At 44.3% G+C, this 7,977-nt stretch overlaps 1 non-coding gene across 1 annotated transcript; it reads right to left on the reverse strand.

Moving 5' to 3' along the window:
• Positions 1 to 224: 224 nt before the first annotated feature.
• TRNAH-GUG (transfer RNA histidin (anticodon GUG)) lies at positions 225 to 296 on the reverse strand. The gene has a single exon. It is a non-coding gene; the product is annotated as a tRNA-His (tRNA).
• Positions 297 to 7,977: the final 7,681 nt, after the last annotated feature.

The raw sequence follows: 7,977 nt of genomic DNA on the forward strand, positions 1-7,977 counted from the left end.
GAGTCAGACACAACTGAGAAACTTTCACTTTCACTTTCATATATATATATATATATATATATATATGCACTTTCATATATATATATATATATGCACAAAGAAATCACTCAGTCATGTCCGACTCTTTGTGACCCCATGGACTGTAGCCTACTAGGCTCCTCAATCCGTGGAATTTTCCAGGCAAGAGTACTGGAGTGGGTTGCCATTTCCTTCTCTAGGGGATCTTCCCCACCCAGGGATTGAACCCGGGTCTCCTGCATCACAGGCAGACGCTTTGCCGTCTGAGCCACCGGGGAAGCCACCGGGGAAGCCACCGGGGAAGCCACCAGGGAAGATAGATGTGCACACGTCTTCCTAAATCTCTGACCTGAATCAGTCATCACTGCAGCCTGTGAGGCAGATATGGTATTATTTCCTATGCATTAAGTGGGGGAAATTGAGCCAAGAAGGAACACAAAAAAACTATTCATGAGATGTCCACAAATTATTGTGGTTGTAACTGTGGGCATTGGTATCAGCAAATCTGGAGTGAATACCATCTCTTTCACTTGAATGTTCTGTGATCTTGAGCAAATTAACTTCTCTAAGCCTCTAAGTATTATCATCTATAAAATAGGACTGAAAATAGAACTGAATTTGAGAACTTATTAAGCTATTATGGGCTTCCCTGGTGGCTCAGACAGTAAAGAATTTTGCCTGCAATGCAGGAGACCCAGGTTCCATCCCTGGATGGGGTAGATCCCCTGGAAAAGGAAGTGGCTACCCACTCCAGTATTCCTGCTGGAGAACTCCACTGATGGAGGAGCCTGGCGGGCTACACTACATGGTGTCACAAAGAATCAGACACGACTGAGCAACTAACACTTTTACTTTCATTTTCATTTATTATAAGAGTATGTGATCCATACCTTGCCTTCTGTTATTACCAGGTGTAAGTTTTGTGTTGTGAATTGGAGTTCTTTCCAATGCATTAAGCTGTATTACTAATCCTTCATTTAAAATATCTAATTAAAACCATCCCCATAAACTTTTTTTGGTTTCTGTCTTTTTTACATTGGGGCTCAGTCAATTAGTTCAGTCACTCAATCATGTCGGACTCTTTGTGACCTCATGGACTGCAGCACACCAGGCCTCCCTGTCCATCACTATCTCCCGAGTTTACTCAGGCTCATGTCCATCGAGTCAGTGATGCCATCCAACCATCTCATTTTCTGTTGTCCCCTTCTCCTCCTGCCCTCAATCCTTCCCAGCATCAAGGTCTTTTCCGATGAGTCGATTCTTCACAAGAGGTGGCCAAATACTGGAGTTTCAGCTTCAGCATCAGTCCTTCCAATGAATATTCAGGACTCATTTCCTTTAGGATGGACTGGTTGGAGCTCCTTGCAGTCCAAGGGACTCTCAAGAGTCTTCTCCAACACCACAGTTCAAGTGCATCGATCCTCCAGCACTCAGCTTTCTTTATAGTCCAACTCTCACATCCATACATGACCACTGGAAAATCAAAGGGCATTAGCAGAGCGCAGCTACTCCTGACTACTCTCGGAAGTCAGCAGGATGTCCACTATGAGCCTCCAGGAGACCCTCCCTAGATAATCTCTGCAGCCTGGTCCTCAATCAGGTGAGCTCCCAACCCCCAGGGCTAAACACACATTCCCCTCTCTGCAACAGGCTCCGTGTGCCTATTTCCCAAGTGCGATAGTAAGAGCAAGTCTGTAAACTAAGTGCTCTCAGAAAAGCAGACCTGGGTCAGTGGGCAAAGAGAGAGAAAAACCATAAACTTGAGCTGCAGGGCCACATTCTGGGGAATAGTTTCCAGTAACCAGTCAGCAGAAACAGTGAGAGACTTTATTTTCTTGGGCTCCAAAATCACTGCAGATGGTGACTGCAGCCATGAAATTAAAAGATGCTTACTCCTTGGAAGAAAAGCTATGACCAACATGCTGCTGCTAAGCTGCTTCAGTCGTGTCCAACTCTGTGCGACCCCATAGATGACAGCCCACCAAGCTCCCCCATCCCTGGGATTCTCCAGGCAAGAACACTGGAGTGGGGTGCCATTTCCTTCTCCAATGCGTGAAAGTGAAGTCACTCCGTCGTGTCCTACTCTTAGCGACCCCATGGACTGCAGCCTACCAGGCTCCTACGTCCATGGGATTTTCCAGGCAAGAGTACTGGAGTGGGGTGCCATTAGGCAGTATATTAAAAAGCAGAGACATTACTTTCCCCACAAAGGTCCATCTATTCAAGGCTATAGTTTTTGCAGTAGTCATGTATGGAGGTGAGAGTTGGACCATACAGAAAAGTGAGTGCCAAAGGATTGATGCTCTTGAACTGTGATGTTGGAGAAGACTCTTGAGAGTCCCTTGGACTGTAAGGAGATCCAACCAGTCCATCCTAAAGGAGATCAGTCCTGAATACTCATTGGAAGGACTGATATTGAAGCTGAAACTTCAATACTTTGGCCACCTGATGTGAAGAGTGGACTCAATGGAAAAGACCCTGATGCTGGGAAAGACTGAGGGCAGAAGATTGACGACAAAGGATGAGATGGTTGGATGGCATCACTGACTCAATGGACATGAGTTTGAGTAAACTCTGGGAGTTGGTGATGGACAGGGAGGCCTGGTGTGCGGCAGCCCATGCGGTCACAAAGAGTCGGACATGACTGAGTGCCTGAACTGAACTGAACTCGTCTGGTATGTGTTAGAAGAACCAGAGAAGGCAAAGGAGCTTAAGGATTCTGCCACAAGAGGGAGTAAAGAATGGAGCAGGTGTGCCCATCCATCAAAAGCTGAGCAAACCCCGGAGAGCCCACTGAGGACAGCCTGCTGCGTCTGAAGGCAGCAGGTAAGGGTTTACAGAGTGTCTGCTGCCTCATGGGCTTCTCTGGAGCCTCAGGCAGTAAAGGACCCACCCGCCTGCAGTGCAGGAGACCCAGGTTTGATCCGTAGGTCAGGAAGATCCCCCAGAAAAGGAAATGGCAATCCGTTCTAATATTCCTGCTGTGGAATCCCATGGACCGAGGAGCCTGACAGGCTGCAATTCATGGGGTTGCAGGACTTAGTGATTAAACCACCACCAACCACCTGCTACTTCAAATACAAGAGCAGCAACACAGAGCTTCAAGGAACATGAAGAAGAGAAACATCTCATCACCTAAAGATAACTCTTCTCCAATAATTGAGCCCAATAGCACAGAACTTTGTGACTTAGCTAATAAAAAATGGAAAGTAGCTGTTTCAAAGAAAGTCAGTAATCTACAAGAAAGCACAGAAACATGATTCAGTGAGACCAGAGAAGTACCTGTGAACCAAATGAGACAGTTACCAAAGAGACAGAAATTATAAAAAAGGACTGAACAGAAATTCTTGGCAGTAACGTTTTGGATATGACACCAAAGAACAGGTGACAAAAGCAACAATCAACAAGTTGTGCGACATCAGATTAAAAAGCGTCTGCACGTCCAAAGAAACACGTGACAAAATGAAAAGGCAAGCTACAGAATGGGAGAAATTATCTGCAAACCACATGTCAGTAAGGGATTACTGTCCAGTATATATTAAGAATTCATGCAACTTAATAACAAAAACCAAATAATATGATTTAAAAATGGACAGAGGGACCAAGTAGACATTTTTCCAAAGAAGGTATGCAATGGCCAACAGGTGCATAAAAAGATGCTCAGCATTAATCCTCAGGGGAATGCAAATCAAAACCACATAGAAATACCACCTCATACCTGTTAGAGTGGCTATGATCAACACAAGGAACAGCAAGGGATGGTGAGGGTACGTACACTGTTGGTGAGAATGTAACTTGGTCTAACCACTATGAAAACAGTACGGAGTGTCCTCAAAACGTCTAAAAAAGAACTTCTGTCTGAACTGGCAATTCCACTTCTGATTATATATGCACATGGAAGGGTAACAGGATACGGGAAAAGATCAGCACTCCCGGGTTTATTCCAGTGTCAGTCACGACAGCCAAGATATAATCCAAGCGTCTGCCATGGAGGAATGGATGGTGGAGACCCAGTGTGTATGTGTGTGTGCTTATAAACGATGGAATAGTATTTAGCTGTGAGAAAGAAGGAAATCCGCCTATTTGTGATAACATGGATGGACCTAGAGGAAATTATACTAAAAGTCAGGCAGAGAAAGACAACGAGAGGCCACTCGTATGTGCATTCTAAAGAAACAGGCGGATAAAACAGCTATGGGGCGGCGACGACCAGAGGCTGAGGGCTGAGAACTGGAGATATGTTATAAAGGGTACAGCATGCAACTACTAGACGAGTCCTGGAGATCCAATGCACAGCATAGAGACTGTAGACAGCAATGCGCTACTATAAGCGTCAAAGTTCCTAAGAGACTAGACCTCAGTTGTTCCCACACGGAAAAGGAAATGATTATGTGATAGGATAGGTCTGTTAGCTAATGCCATAGTGGTAAGCATATTGCAATACATAAATATGTCAAATCAACACATTAGCACCTTAAACTTAAAAAACGGTATATGTCAAATTTACCTATATAAAAATAAAATTTGTAAAAATTATCAGTGTTTCTCTTCCTTCCAAACTGAAGTCCCTGTTTTTAGTGGCTTGGGAAGGGCTGTTGCCTCTAATCCAACCACAACACATGCTGTATTTTTTTCCCTAGGCTTCATACACATTCCAGTTAAACCTCAGGACATAGGCTACCAGGGGTAGATGTCTCCTCCTGGGGAAATGCTGGCCCTAGCCAACCACCCTCTGAGGCTTATGTTTTTTCTTGTTATTTCTGTATGATGAGAAATTTATTTGCTTTCTGAGTGCCTCAGTAAAAAAAAAAAAAAAAGCTTTTATTTAGCATTATTGATTCTCTGAACATGTTGCCCATAATATAACCAGAGGCGCAATACAGAAATACCAATACAGAAATCCTTGCAAGTTTTATCTCATCTTAATTTATCCAGCAAGATGATGAGAGATGTACTCCTACCATTCCCTTCTTACCAATGAGGAGGCCACAGGTCACAGCACTAAGCAGCCCAAGGTCACCCAGCCTATGAAGGGCAGAAAAGTGTTGGCCGCTCAGTCACGTCACAAGGTTTGCAATCCAATGGACTGTAGCCCACCAGGCTCCTCTGTCCCTGGACTTCTCCAGGCAAGAATACTGGAGTGGGTAGCCAACCCTTCCCCAGGGAATCTTCCTGACCCAGGGACCGAACCCACGTTTCCTGCATTGAGCCACCAGGGACTCCTATGAAGGGCAGAACTGGGATTCAAATCCACTCAATCTAACTCCAAAGCCTGCTCTCATCTGCTCAGTGAAATGATGCTATCTGCTGTGCTAATCTTATTTCTAAACAATTCAAGAGCCAGCAGGAGGTGTCCCGCCCATGGCAAAGGTCATGAGGTTAAGGGGCCAGACAGGCAAAGGCGAGTCGGGCCTTAAGGGAGCCTCCTGGATCTGCTCGTGCATCTGCCCCAAAAACAAGAGTCTGCCTGCCTTACTGCATTATGCTTTCACCCATACTTCTGACGTTAGGGGGGCTATCCCCCACCTCCTTTCTCTGAAAAGGAGTTAACTTAGGACTCCAGTGAATAAATCTCCTGGGTGTGGCAAGGGTGTTTCAGTCCAAAAACTCCTCTGATGGCTCTCTAGCCTGCCTGACAGGATTATCTGCCCACATGTGATTGTTTACAGCCTCCCAACATGCTCTAACTTTCTAAAAACAGATTCTTTTGAGAAGTTAGAAAATTATTAGTATAGTATTAGCGAGTTACTTAGAAATCATGTTGCTGCAGGGTTTCATAGCTGAGTTAATGATTGCTGCCAGGCCTCCATATCCTTAGGCACCTGGGAGTATGTTAATCAATGTAATTGGAATGTAGAAAAAGAAATATAGTAGTTTTGATGTTAGCAATACTAGACTTTTTGAGTTAATGAATTTTTTGTTATAGATCACTGTACTCCTCTTTCTTTGTTATACATCACTGTGTCCTTGCTATGTAAAAATGTAACTTTATCACTATCTTAAGACTAAATAGATCTTAAGGGGAAACAACTTTTCTGATCAATTAACCTTTATCAACAGAAAGAAAGGTGGGGCCATAAAATGTTAATCAGTCTCCAGACCAGAAGATATTGTAGAACAAATGTAAGACCCTCGTGAGAACAAAGATATGCTGAGAACACATGTATCTCTATGTACAACTAAAAGTATAAAAGTGGACCTGGAGAATAAAGAACCAGACCAGTTCCTGGAAAGATGGTTTCCCCCGTGTGGTCTTTTCTCATTCTCTTCTTTCCTGGCTGAATTCCCATCTGGAGCATGGAGGCTCGCCATGGCTACTTACTTGCCCTGGCTTCTAAAACCCATACGAGAGGGAGCCCAAGGCAGGGCACCCTCCGCTATTCAAGTGGGCACCGGTGGCCTACGTAGGTGGTGCAAACTCCTTGTCTTGGAGTTTTATTGGTTTTCCACATAAACCAAGTTATTCACCTCTTTTTCTCCACGAATTTTCCTACTACACTATTCTTTTCTAATCTCTCTTTATATCTGTAATTAAATAAGTTCTTTCCTAGGACGCCGACTCCATCCTCACTTTGAATTACCCGGATCCACTGGGGCTGGACCCCAGCAAAGTAGCTTCCCTGTAGCTCAGATGGTGAAGACTCTGCCTGCAGTGCAGGAGACCCGGGTTCAATTCTTGTGTCGGGAAGATCCCCCTGGAGAAGGGAATGGCTACCCACTGCAGTATTCTTGCCTGGAGAAGTCCATGGACAGAGGAGCCTGGTGGGTCACAGTCCATGGGGTCTCAAGAGTTGGGCAAGACTGACTGACTAACAGTTTTATTTTTTCAGAAAATGCAAAGCACTATGCTTGGTGGTCTGAATGACGTAATCAGTGGGTCCCCAACCTTTTTGGCACCAGGGACCAGTTTCATGGAAGACAATTTTTTCACAGACAGGGGGTGGGGGCATGGTTTCAGGATAATACAAGCACATTACATTTATTGTGCACTTTATTTGTATTATTATTACATCAGCTCCACCTCAGATCATCAGACATTAGATTCTGGAGGTTAGGGACCTCTGGAAATGATCCAGTAAGGAATATAGAGCTCAGGAAAAGAGATGAGAAACATGTCCTGCTGCTGCTGCTAGGTCGCGTCAGTCGTGTCCGACTCTATATGACCCCATAGATGGCAGCCCACTAGGCTCCCCCGTCCCTGGGATTCTCCAGGCAAGAACACTGGAGTGGGTTGCCATTTCCTTCTCTAATGCATACATGCATGCTAAGTCACTTCAGTCGTGTCCTACTCTGTGCGACCCTATGGACAGCTGCCCACCAGGATCCTCTGTCCACGGGATTCTCCAGGCAAGAATACTGGAGTGGGTTGCCATTTCCTTCTCTGAGAAACATGTCCATATGTGCATAAGTCAAAGCAAGAGATAATACGTGGCATGATAAAGACATAAAATTTTGTGGGTGATCACCAGCCAGATGTGGGCAGAAAGTCAGAAATCCAGTAGGACCCCTGAATGTTTTGCATTGCTGATTAGTGACCTTTTGTTTCTGCTTGAAAAAGTGCCTTTAACATTTGTTGTAAAGTCAATCTAGTGTAAAATCATCAGATTCGTTTTCCTGGAAAACTACCTATCATTCCTTCAATCCTGAAGGACAACTTACCCAGATAGACCACTGTTGGTTGGAAACTTTTTCTTTCAGCACTTTGAGTATATAGTGCCACTGCCTTTGGGCTGAAACATTCTAGTGAAAAAGCTACTGATAGCCCTAAGAAAATTCTCTGGTATGTAGCAAGTTGCTTTTCTCTTGCAGCTTTTAAGATTATCTCCTTGTCTTTACCTTTTGACATTTTATTTGTGATATGCTCAGTTTGGTTCTCTTTGTATTCAAATAACTAATCATCAGGGAAATGTAATTTAAAGCCACAATGATACATCACTTCACAACTGTTAGAATTGCAGT

Source organism: Capricornis sumatraensis, chromosome 16 (genome assembly GCF_032405125.1).
Source record: "Capricornis sumatraensis isolate serow.1 chromosome 16, serow.2, whole genome shotgun sequence".
NCBI lineage: Eukaryota > Metazoa > Chordata > Mammalia > Artiodactyla > Bovidae > Capricornis > Capricornis sumatraensis.